Source organism: Pinus tabuliformis, chromosome 5_1 (assembly GCF_031772625.1).
Source record: "Pinus tabuliformis cultivar Carrire ecotype Pingquan chromosome 5_1, CPIR1, whole genome shotgun sequence".
Lineage (NCBI taxonomy): Eukaryota > Viridiplantae > Streptophyta > Pinopsida > Pinales > Pinaceae > Pinus > Pinus tabuliformis.
In genome coordinates this window covers 532,025,654-532,039,321 of record NC_142305.1, presented here as the reverse complement: position 1 = coordinate 532,039,321, position 13,668 = coordinate 532,025,654, and positions in this window count along the sequence as shown.

Genomic DNA, 13,668 nt, shown 5'->3' with positions numbered 1-13,668 from the left:
AATTGCTTTAGGCCGCTAAATCAATTCCCTATTTGTAATGATTGAAATACTAACTGTTTTATAGACATTTACCAAAATACATTGGTACCATCAATTGTACTCACTAGTTATCTAAAAAAGCAGTATAGACATTGAATGTTTCAAAGTCAATCTCACAACATAACCTCTTTCAACTGATTTTATATATTTTTCATTATTATTTATTTCATAAGCATCCTTAACCTCTTTCAACTGATTTTATATATTTTTCATTATTATTTATTTCATAAGCATCCTTAATTTGCTTGCAATGATCAAAATAAAAAAGATCTCCTATACTAAAGAACTCTAATTCTGAAACTAATAATTGTTGCGTAACTCTCATAAAGATACCTAACTCTCGAGTTGAAATCCCAAATTCCATTCTATTTATATTCTTTTCACATCAGCCTGAGTTCTCAATTCATTATAATTAAGGAATGCAGAATAATTCTCCGTGCAAATGTAAAACTTTTGAAATTCATCTTACAAGCAGTTGCCATAAAACTCATCTGGGTTTCAATGAAATATTTGCCATTCCAATGAATTGCAGAGACCATTCCTGAGTTTTCAATTCATTATAATTAAGGAATGCAAGTTGATTCTCCATACAAATGCAAAACTTTTGAAATTCATCTTGCAAGTAATTGCCATGAAACTCATCTCGATTTCATTGAAGTATTTGCCATTCTAATGTATTTCAGAGAGAATTCCTTTAACAAGACAATAATGGTTCGAATACTAAAAGCATGAAATTAGCCCTTCCGTATAAAGATTTCTAAAGATCCTCACCGTTCTGATAGTTGGAGAATGCAGGTATATTATTTGTGTTTGTCACTGACACTTTCTTCTAACAGACATCACAGTAAGACGGTTTTCTTTGTCATAAGCACTTTCTTTTACAGGGTGACATTTGGGGATTATTTCTATATATAATAATGAGGATTATTTCTAAATTTGTTGAAAGATTGCCCAAGATTGGCCATTAGTGTATAGGAATTATTTCTATCTATAACAATGAGGATTATTTTTAAATTTTCTTTGTTGTAAGTATTTTATTTTGTACAATAAGGATTGTTTCTATCTATCACAATAGAGATTATTTCTAAATTTGTTGAAAGTTTGTATATTAGTTTACATTGGGATTAAGATTATTTCTAAATTTGTAGATAGTTTAATGATATAAATATAAATATTAACATATAAGTAGGTAATATAAATGTGTAAACGTGAAATGTATTACATCTTTTATTTAATAAACTTATTTTATAGTTTATATTATATTTGTGAGATATTAAAGAATATTTTTAATTTTTTGTAGATTTTGATAATTATTTTTTTTCTCTTCCCATAAGACGTTTTTTAATAATTTTTTTACAATACCATGGGCCAATATCCACAAGAGAAAGATAGAGAGGGAGAGGAGGGAAGCAAATTATAATACTATGGTTTATCAATACCATGGGCCATCTAGACTTTTGATTATTATGTCATGGGATACTACCATGGTTTATCAATACCATGGGCCATCTAGACTTTTGATTATTATGTCATGGGATACTACCATGGTTTATCAATACCATGGGCCATCTAGACTTTTGATTATTATGTTATGGTTCTAGGCTTTTAATTGTTACAATACCATGGGCCAATACTATGGCTTATCAATAGCACATGCCCAAAAACAATAACTTCTTTCAAAATAAAAATATTTTATTGTAATTTAATTTTATAACATTTTTTAATTAAATCTAAGAGCAAAAGGGTTATAATTACTTCTGAGGTATATCTAAACCCTCCATCCTTACTACCACTAACAATATTTTCATATAGATTAAATGGAGGTTTTTATAAATTAAAAAATGAGAATACTTTTATATATAGATATGTGAAATTTATATATATAAATAATATTATAAAGTACTAAGATAGATGTATCTTAACCAAGGATCCAAGCGAAGTGAGAAAGCAAAGTGATTAACAATGATAGAGGAAAGATAGTGAGTGATTCTTTTAATCTTTTTATTATTGTATTTTCTTTAACATGATTGATCCAAAATATAGGTTTAATATTTTACAACCAATTATGTTTTTTTATTAACTTAAATACTTTCTTAAATACAATACAATGGGATCATATTTAAAAAAGAGAGTGAGATGGAAGGGGGAATAAAGTGTGGGATAGAGACATAGAGGTGAGAGACACAGTGAGAGAGAGAAAGGAAGGGAGAGAGGAGGGGGAGAGATGGATTTGAAGGGGGAAAGAAAGTGAGTGACAAGGGAGAGATGAAGATGGAATGAGGGAAAGAGGAGACGGGAGAAGAGAGAGAAAAGGAGAGGATAAAGATAAGGAAAGAAGGGGAAGAGAGCAATAGGGAGACATATATATGGAGGGGGGAGAGAGGGGGAGAGAGGGAGGGAGATAGTGACAGAGTTGGAGGATGGAGAGAGAGTGTATGTATGATGGGGGCAGAGACAGAGGGAGGTGGGAGAGAGAGGAAGGAGAGAGAGATGGAGTTGGAGGGGGAAGAAAGACATAGAGAGATAAAGGTGCGGAGGGAGTGGCAAGGGAGAGATGGAGAGTCTGTGTGTGTGTGTGTGTGTGTGAGAGAGAGAGAGAGAGAGAGGGGAAGATATAGAGAGGGAAAGGAAGAGGGAGAGATAGATAGATATATAATATGGGGAGAGAAAGAGAGAGCGTGGCATGTGTTTAGGGAGTTGAGATAGAAAGGAAAATAAGGAGAGATGGAGGGAGGCATAAATATAAATGGCAGGGGGAGAGAGGAAAGAAGAGACAGATAGAGAAAGTTAGGCAGAGGCAGGTAGAGTGAGACGGGAGAGAGAGGGAGGGAAAGAGAGAGAAGGAGAGGAGGAGGGAGATAGACACAGAATGGAAGGTGGAGAGAGAGGGAAGAAGAAAGAGTCTCACAGAGACAAATACAGACATAGAAGTTAGATCTAGAAAGTCATGAATATTTTATATTTTCACTAAAATAGATGTATTGATTGTTATGCTCTTAACCTGCAAGACGATACCGGAATACAGAATATGCGAAGAAATATACCCAGAACATAGAATAGTGAGAAACAACAGCAAGTATTTTATTATTCAGAAAGCAATGTTCACTTGCCTCTTCAAGGGGGCAACCTCCAATAGAGCAAAGCTCGATTACAAAATAAGACACGATGCTCCTTGCAAGGAGTCTCTATCATTTATATATGACTCATACATGCAATACCATGGATCAATACCATGGTTCTTATTAATACCATCTATCTAATACCATGGCCCATTTGCAACTAACTGTGGTCCCGTCATTAATTGCGGGTTAACCACTTACAATTATTAATATGGGCTTTATTGACTCCTTACTTAACTGTAACTATGACTCGATCCTACTACATAAATAAGGAGGTTAGGGTGGGACCCTAACATGCCCCCCCCCCCTTAAGAATAGCCTTGTCCTCAAGGCTGAAGCTGCGGAAACTGCTGAAGAATAGTGACTAGTTCCCAGGTTGCATCTTCCGGAGAGGTGTCTTTCCACTTGACGAGGACTTCCCTGATCAAGCGGCCACGCAGGTGCCGTTCTCGTGTGTCTAGGACCTGTTCAGGTTGGAGCCAGATTGACCCTTCTTCATCCAATTCAGGTAGACTGGTTTGAATTCTGTAATTGTTCCAAATCAGTGTTTTAAAAACCGTTTTTAAAAACTGGTTACCAGTCTAACCGGCCGGTTAGCAAGCCCGCCGGTCTAAACCGGCCAAAAAACCCGGTTTAAATGCTGATTTCTCCATTTTTTTGCCCTAACCGGTGAAAACCGGCCGGTTTTAGGCACACCCACCATAAAGTTAAAAAAGCATATTTTTTACTGTGTTTGAGGGGTTTTGGGGGGGAACTAAGGGTGTTTCAACCCTAACAATGTTGACAATTAATGGTAATGTTAAATTCTTAAAGTAAAAGTGACATTTCCTTTAATTTTCATTTTCATCCTTTTACTTAAATTTTTAACATTACCATGAAATGACTCAGGATGTTTGAGAGTGGTTTCGACCTCATTGGATTTCATATGGAGAAACTAGAATTTTAGATTTCACTCAAAATTCAGCAGACTTAATGGTTTTCAGGATTTCATGGTTTGGGGGTAAACAATAAATGCAATTAGAGCTCCAAATGATGAGAAAAACTCCTGATCTAGATCCCATTGTGTTGGACGATATTGATCCAACATCAGAATGGGTGGAGGAGACTGAAGAACCTGTGTTTGAGGCTGATTTTGATATCGACATGGCTTTGGCAGGGGATGAAGCAGATTATGTGGTGGCATCAGAACCAGGATCAATAGCGGCATCAAGGAAAGGCAAAGAACCAATGGAAGGCACTAGTCATGCAGGTCGACAAACTCGTGCTTCCATTAGGTCGACTTCTATTGTCATTGGTGGCATTGGTACTGAGGTTGCAAATCAGGCTGAGGCATCCTCAGACTCTGAACCAGATGATGTCTATGTAGCTCCCGATGATGATCTTGTGTCTAGTAGTGGTGATGAACTTGATGATTGATCATGTGTACACTGTAGACTTGTAGTAGGCCAATGGCCTCATGGCTTGCAGCATTGTTTTTGGACTTTATAGGCCATTGAGAGCCTCATTTCTTATGTATTTTGCTATTTTGTTGATGATATGTATTGCACTTGGTGCCATTTGATATATTCACCTTTATATGGTATATAAATGAGCAAACTTTGCATTATTTGTCTCTATTGGCTTGGAATCATGGTTTTACATCTTAAAAATAGTTTTGTTTCATTAAAAATTAATTATTTAATGTATTTTTTTAAAACCGGTTCATTTAGACCAAACCAGTCCCGGTTAGACCGGTTCCGGTCGGTAAACCGGTTCATTAGGTGGACCGGTCCAGTCACCGGTTCCGGTTTTAAAAACATTGTTCCCAATCACTTTCTTGAGGCATGAGACATGGAAAACTGGATGGATTTTTGCAGTGGGTGGCAAAGCTAGCTTGTAGGCCACTTCTCCAATTCGCTGAAGTACTTGATATGGTTCGTAGAATTTTGGAAATAGTTTATGACAACCCTTGTCTTTGAGTGAAGTTTTCTTATATGGTTGCAGCCTCAAAAATACCTGATCCCCTTCTTGAAATTGGCGCTCTGAGCGATGCTGATCTACCTGTTGCTTCATGCGGTTTTGAGATTGATGAAGATTCTCTCTAAGATGGGCAAGCATGGTTGTGCGGTTTTGTAGGAGTTGATCCACTGCTTGTACCTTGGAGCACCCCTTGATATAAGAAGTAGGGGAAGGAGGGAGTTGACCATAAACTGCTTCATAGGGAGTCACTTTGGTGGTGGCATGATAGTTGGTGTTATACCACCATTCAACTAGAGGCAACCACTGTACCCATAGATGTTGCTTTTCTGAAATGAAACACCTAAGATAGGTTTTCAGACATTTGTTGACGGCTTCAGTTTGACCATCCGTTTGTGGATGATAGGAAGTACTGAGTTTTAGTTGGGTGCCTTGTAGCCTGAAGAGTTCCTGCCAAAAATTACTAGTGAAGATCGGGTCACGATCAGACACAATAGAAGTGGGCATGCCATGCAATTTGAAGATCTGATCCATGAAATATTGAGCGACCAAAGTCAGTGTAAACGGGTGGGGTAGGGCGCAGAAATGATCATACTTAGAAAGTCGGTCCACAACCACCATGGTGACTGACTTGTTTCCTGACTTTGGAAGACCTGTAATGAAATCCATAGAAACTCCATCCATATAGATGTCGGGATGGGCAACGGTTGTAGTGTGCCTGGTGCTTTGACTGTCTCCCCTTTATTGTTGGCATTATGATACATATGTTGTACTTGATGGCAACCCACTCATCTCAGATGATAAATTATAGTGCAGCAAAGTTCACGCACTTTCATGAAGATAAAAGTTTCTTTCATGTAGAGAAAAGTTCACGCACTTTTATGAAGAGAAAAGTTTATTTCATGTAGAGAAAAGTTCACACACTTTTATGCAGAGAAAAGTTTATTTCATGTAGAGAAAAGTTCACGCACTTTTATGCAGAGAAAAGTTTATTTCATGTAGAGAAAAGTTCACGCACTTTTATGCAGAGAAAAGTTTATTTCATGGAGAGAAAAGTTCACGTACTTTTATGTAGAGAAAAGTTTATTTCATGTAGAGAAAAAGTTCACGCACTTTCATGCAAGGAAAAGCGCGTATATGTTGGAGAACTTACCTTTGGTCCATGGTAGTTAGTCCTTGGTATTTGAACCTATGGTTTTGGACCATGGTACCTCGTCAGAAGTGTCGATCCCAAGTATTGGGTTCGTGGTATTGGTTTATTATGGTTTTGGTCCGTGGTATTTCATGTAGAGAAAAAGTTCACGCACTTTCATGAAAGGAAAAGCGTGCATATGTTGGAGAACTTACCTTTGGTCCATGGTAGTTAGTCCTTGGTATTTGAACCTATGGTTTTGGACCATGGTACCTCGTCAAAAGTGTTGATCTCACGCACTTTCATGGTTGGTTCATGGTATTAGTTCGACAGTTTTTGATCCTATTGTTTTGGTGATCTCACGCACTTTCATGGTTGGTTCATGGTATTAGTTCGACAGTTTTTGATCCTATTGTTTTGGTGATCTCACGCACTTTCATGGTTGGTTCATGGTATTAGTTCGACAGTTTTTTATCCTATTGTTTTGGCTCGTGGTATTGCATCCAAAAGGGTTGATCTCACGCACTTTCATGGTTGGTTCATGGTATTAGTCCAACAGTTTTTTGATCCTATGGTTTTGGACCGTGGTATTGAGAAAGGAATAAGGCTATAAAAGAGGAAGGAGATCATTTGGCAAAGCATCATCTGAATTATCTGATTATCTGATAAAGTGCTAGATCTGGAATACTGTGATTGGGTTATGGTGCAGATCTGGATCTGAGCTAAAGAGGGATCTCACCGGTTGATGGAGAACAAGATATAAGGATAGATCGGGATCAAATGGTTTGAAATGAACTATCTCTATATATTTGATTATGCTTATTCTAGATCTGTATATTGAAAAATGATCTGAATTGGGTATAACTTAAGTTTGAAATCGCTGCAAGTCATTTTTGAATATTTATAGATCTGTACGTGGGTTGGCTTTGGTGTAAGCACGTATATATGCAGGTTTGGTTCATTGTAGTAGCGTATACAATTTGAGCTATGATATTTGAAGTCACAGATGGTTCTGGTTGTTGATGGGTTCTGATGACAGTTTAAAGGTGTCAGTATTCTGCATATCCTGTTTGGTTGATTGTGTTTAGCTTCAGTATTGATGGATGAGAACTAATATTGGATCAGGATCATAATGACTCATATTTATGTGATCTAATGGACTAGATCTGGGTGCTAACACATATATTGTCCTTGTATATGTATTGATCTGGTGTTTGGGTGATTCAGAAGATTGATTGATTATGTGCTTCAATGATATTAATGGGTCCAGTATGAAACGTGGCCTTTCAGATTATGTGTTGTGCTTCAGGAGTATCCAGTCTGAAAATGCATGAAACGTGGTACCTGGAGGAGAGAAGATTGTAGGCCGGCGCCTACGTACTAGTATCTTAGCTAGTACAAGAGCTAAGGGGGTGGTAGCTCCCTTCCAGGAGAGACTGGAGAATGAGAGAGGGTTGTAGCTCTCTGTAGGTAGAAGCCTGCATACTAGTATAAGACTGCACCAGTACATAAATATTGTAAAAGGATTTTCTTATTAAGAAGAAGATTGAGATGACTTGCAGCAGGTGGTTTTCTCCCACATTGGGTTTCCACCTTATATCATGGTGTTCATGTGTGTGACTTATGTGTGATGATCTGTTCTATTTTACTGCACTTGTTTACTGTTAATATGGTTGATAATGTTCTAATGCACTCATTAAGGATCAACTAACTGAATCATAAGAAGTTGTGGAAGTAGCATATATGAATCTGAATATGGAAATGAAAAAGTTTTATTGATGTGATAATATTGATTCACCCCCCCCCCCCTCTCAGTATTATTTCCAACAATTGGTATCAGAGCAGGTCCTTTGGTAGAAGCTTGATCGCTTGAAGGAGATCCGTGGAACAATGGGAAAGAAGCTTAAGAAGAAAGCTCATAAGAAGAAGAAGACATCTCAGAAGAACTATGACAGTGGGAGAATCGATTGGGGATTAGGTATAAGAAGCTCTTCATATTCAGATTCAGATTCGGAATCATTTCAGAATGAAGATGAACTATCAGGTATGAATTTGCTATCCTCTGATGTTCCAGCTATCTATCCATTTGGAAAAGACGGAAGTGATAACGAAACAACTGAATGTGCTCTTATGGGTGAGGAAGAAGGATATCAAATAGAAGCAGAATTTAACAGGCTGACAAACAAAATTAGTGAACAAGAAAGACTTCTGAACATAAAGAGTGGTGCCCTCAAAGAAGCTGTTACTAGACAAAAGGCTCAACGAGAGTTATTCAAGGAGAAATATCAAAAGTTGCAGGTTGAAGCAACATCTCTAAGAAATGAAGTCAATGAAAAGAACACAACCATCAAGAAACTCAGAGATAGATCCAGTTACTATGAAAGTCTTGAAGCCACGATCCGCTCTCTAAAGGAAGATCTTGAAGAATCAAAGAAGCAGAATAAAGATCTAGTCCAAGATATTGAAAAACAGGGAAACGAAGTTATCAGCTTAAAATCTCAGCTAGAATGTGCCTTCAGAATTCGTCAAATGCAACAGGATCTGAATGAAGAACAAGAAAAGGAGATTCTCAAGCTAAAGCATCAGTTGGAAGAATAAAGGAAAGTTGAAGAAGACATGAAGAAGCAATATCTAGAAAAAGAAGAACAACTTCAGGTTGAGGTAAATATCTTGAAAAGTAAATTAGAAGAAAAGGATAAGCTCTTACGTTTTCAAGATAGTACTAAAGTCTTGGATGATATTCTTAATAGTCAAAGATCTCCTGCTATCAAAACTGGTCTTGGCTTTCATGAATCTGTTGAAGGTGAATCTAGTTCACAAGGTGAGGCAAGGAACTCTAAAGAGAAATCTAAAATGATCAACAAGGAGATAAGAGAGATGAAAGGTCAATCTCATCATCAACCAAGGAAAGAAATTCTTCAAAGATAATATTTTACTCCTCCTATGAATAATGTTGAATGTTATGTATGTCATAACCTTGGACATGTTGCAGCCAGATGTAGAAGAAGAAGGGTTCAAGATCATCAAACAAACATATCATCTCAGTCAAGGTACTTTAATGGATATTGCTTTGCTTGCAATATGTTTGGTCACAAAGCTGCTGATTGCTACAAAAGGAATATGAAACATGTAAGATGTTATGCATGTAACAAGCTTGGACATATAGCAAAGGAATGCAGGAACAAAGCACGGACATCACACCAAAAGGAGAAAACATCATCACACTTGAAGATATGGAAGAAAAAGGAAGTTCAGTCAAAAAGTGGCGGCACAACACATTATACAGACATAACAGAGGGAGCCGGAAGTGTAAAACTTCAATCTCCTACGCAAGCTTGATAAAGGGCAGTTGCATATATACACGAATTTGTTACTGCACAGTCGCGTATATAATTGTTTGAAGAAAGGCAGTAGGGACAGATTCAAGAAAAGGATCAGTTTTGCTCTAATTGATAATGGTTGCATTTTGCTAATGATGTGTGGATATGATGGTTAGAAGTATTTTGGTTCTAACTTGATATTGCTGATTAATATGCATGATCAGATCTGACAGATGGCACAGGTTTAGGGGGAGCATATTCTCTTAATGCATTGTTGGCATTATGGTTAATAGTCCTTGGTGATGATGCTTATACGGATAAATGATTCATCTTGCTATGATATGGTTATGAGTTGTTCAGATGATTCTTGGGGTTACATAGTTGATATTTAGATCAGATTTGTGGTTGATTCTCTAATGGTGCTTACATGGTGATCTTCATAAGGATAAGGAGAAGTACATAGCTTGAATTCACATCTTCTTTACTTGATGATGAGTCACTCATATGCTGTTGTCGTCATATGCATAAAGATCATATATTACAGTTATGATGCAGGATTCCTATTGTTCTTGGCACATATATGGATGAGGATTGTTGGCTGGATACATGGATGATTATTCAATGTTGCATTGTTCGAGACATGATGATGATGAGTTCTTACCTATATGATGATAGGTTGTTTCGTACATATGTTGATTGATATTCCTAATTGATGATACTTGGTCCATGCAGATCTGGATGGCCATGGTGTTTCTCATATATGATAGAATGATTCTGTATATACAGAATTCTGTTCAAAAGGATGAGTTGATACGGACATACCTTGATGATTCATGCACTAATACAAGTTGTTGGTGACAGATGCTATGGAACAGATCATTCAGTGTCATTGCTGATGTTTATCATGATCTTATTTAGGTGTTTGGTCTCTGTTATAAATGTCATGTATATCATTCGATGTAAAGGTCATATCAAGACTCATGATGTAATAGTGTGTCTCTATCTATTGTAGTCATTTGATGAAATATTTCAGTCATATCAAGGTCATGTAACGGCCTATGTTGGTTTCCCCACTATGCCTGGGATGAATGATGTAATGTACTTGGTTGTCATTTTCTGGTATATCCCCACTTGGTTGGGAGATGGATGTATGTATGAGTATTTGGTGATAGGAAGGTCATTTATGATGTATAGAGTCATGTACTTCTTGTAGAACATCTTTTTGCAGACCTTGCTTAACAGTCAGGGGGAGCATGAACAAGCATATTTCAGCAGAGCAGAGATTTCAGCATGTTCTCAGAAAAAGCATGGACAGATTGGTGCACCATGGCATATACTAAGGGGGAGCTCATTCAGAGATTTCAGCAGGTACTCAGGGGGAGTATGGACAGCAAAGGAAGAGAATATCTTGGTTCGCCCTTTGCCCTTGATGTCAAAGGGGGAGAGTGATTTGGTATTGTTGCCATCAAGTCCAAAGGGGGAGATTGTTGGCATTATGATACATATGTTGTACTTGATGGCAACCCACTCATCTCAGATGATAAATTATAGTGCAGCAAAGTTCACGCACTTTCATGAAGATAAAAGTTTCTTTCATGTAGAGAAAAGTTCACGCACTTTTATGCAGAGAAAAGTTTATTTCATGTAGAGAAAAGTTCACGCACTTTTATGCAGAGAAAAGTTTATTTCATGTAGAGAAAAGTTCACGCACTTTTATGCAGAGAAAAGTTTATTTCATGTAGAGAAAAGTTCACACACTTTTATGCAGAGAAAAGTTTATTTCATGTAGAGAAAAGTTCACGCACTTTTATGCAGAGAAAAGTTTATTTCATGGAGAGAAAAGTTCACGCACTTTTATGTAGAGAAAAGTTTATTTCATGTAGAGAAAAAGTTCACGCACTTTCATGCAAGGAAAAGCGCGTATATGTTGGAGAACTTACCTTTGGTCCATGGTAGTTAGTCCTTGGTATTTGAACCTATGGTTTTGGACCATGGTACCTCGTCAGAAGTGTTGATCCCAAGTATTGGGTTCGTGGTATTGGTTTATTATGGTTTTGGTCCGTGGTATTTCATGTAGAGAAAAAGTTCACGCACTTTCATGAAAGGAAAAGCGCGCATATGTTGGAGAACTTACCTTTGGTCCATGGTAGTTAGTCCTTGGTATTTGAACCTATGGTTTTGGACCATGGTACCTCGTCAAAAGTGTTGATCTCACGCACTTTCATGGTTGGTTCATGGTATTAGTTCGACAGTTTTTGATCCTATGGTTTTGGCCCGTGGTATTGCATCCAAAAGGGTTGATCTCACGCACTTTCATGGTTGGTTCATGGTATTAGTCCAACAGTTTTTTGATCCTATGGTTTTGGACCGTGGTATTGAGAAAGGACTAAGGCTATAAAAGAGGAAGGAGATCATTTGGCAAAGCATCATCTGAATTATCTGATAAAGTGCTAGATCTGGAATACTGTGATTGGGTTATGGTGCAGATCTGGATCTGAGCTAAAGAGGGATCTCACCGATTGATGGAGAACAAGATATAAGGATAGATCGGGATCAAATGGTTTGAAATGAACTATCTCTATATATTTGATTATGCTTATTCTAGATCTGTATATTGAAAAATGATCTGAACTGGGTATAACTTAAGTTTGAAATCGCTGCAAGTCATTTTTGAATATTTATAGATTTGTACGTGGGTTGGCTTTGGTGTAAGCATGTATATATGCAGGTTTGGTTCATTGTAGTAGCGTATACAATTTGAGCTATGATATTTGAAGTCACAGATGGTTTGGTTGTTGATGGGTTCTGATGACAGTTTAAAGGTGTCAGTATTCTGCATATCCTGTTTGGTTGATTGTGTTTAGCTTCAGTATTGATGGATGAGAACTAATATTGGATCAGGATCATAATGACTCATATTTATGTGATCTGATGGACTAGATCTGGGTGCTAACACATATATTATCCTTGTATATGTATTGATCTGGTGTTTGGGTGATTCAGAAGATTGATTGATTATGTGCTTCAATGATATTAATGGGTCCAGTATGAAACGTGGCCTTTCAGATTATGTGTTGTGCTTCAGGAGTATCCAGTCTGAAAATGCATGAAACGTGGTACCTAGAGGAGAGAAGATTGTAGGCCGGCGCCTACGTACTAGTATCTTAGCTAGTACAAGAGCTAAGGGGGTGGTAGCTCCCTTCCAGGAGAGACTGGAGAACGAGAGAGGGTTGTAGCTCTCTGCAGGTAGAAGCCTACGTACTGGTATAAGACTGCACCAGTACATAAATATTGTAAAAGGATTTTCTTATTAAGAAGAAGATTGAGATGACTTGCAGCAGGTGGTTTTCTCCCACATTGGGTTTCCACCTTATATCATGGTGTTCATGTGTGTGACTTATGTGTGATGATCTGTTCTATTTTACTGCACCTGTTTACTGTTAATATGGTTGATAATGTTCTAATGCACTCATTAAGGATCAACTAACTGAATCATAAGAAGTTGTGGAAGTAGCATATATAAATCTGAATATGGAAATGAAAAAGTTTTATTGATGTGATAATACTGATTCACCCCCCCTCTCAGTATTATTTCCAACATTTATGGCGTTGATAGACATCGCATTCCGCTACAAAAGTAAGGATGTCCTTTTTCATGCCTGTCCAAAAAAATGATCTTCTAGTGTGAGCATATGTCTTCTAAAAGCCTGAATGTCCTGCAATGGGGGATGAGTGCAATTCTGCCAAAATGCGGCTTTTGAGGGTGGATGTTGGTGATATTACGACTTTGTCCTTGTAGCGAAGAATCTCATCCTGCCACGAGTAGCCCTTGGTGGAATTTGGATCCGCCTGCAATTGAGTAATGAGTTGGGAGAGCCAGGGATGTGAAAACCATTCCCTGCGAGCCTCTTCAATCCATTCTGGAATGGGAAGGGAAATTGCGAGCAGGGTACTTTCCTCCTCAAATTGGCGAGATAATGCATCTGCTACACTATTTTCGCGCCCTTTCTTGTAAATGATCTCATAATCATATCCCAGCATTTTGGCGAGCCATTTATTTTGTTGTGGGGAGGATAGGCGTTGCTCCAAAAAATATTTAAGA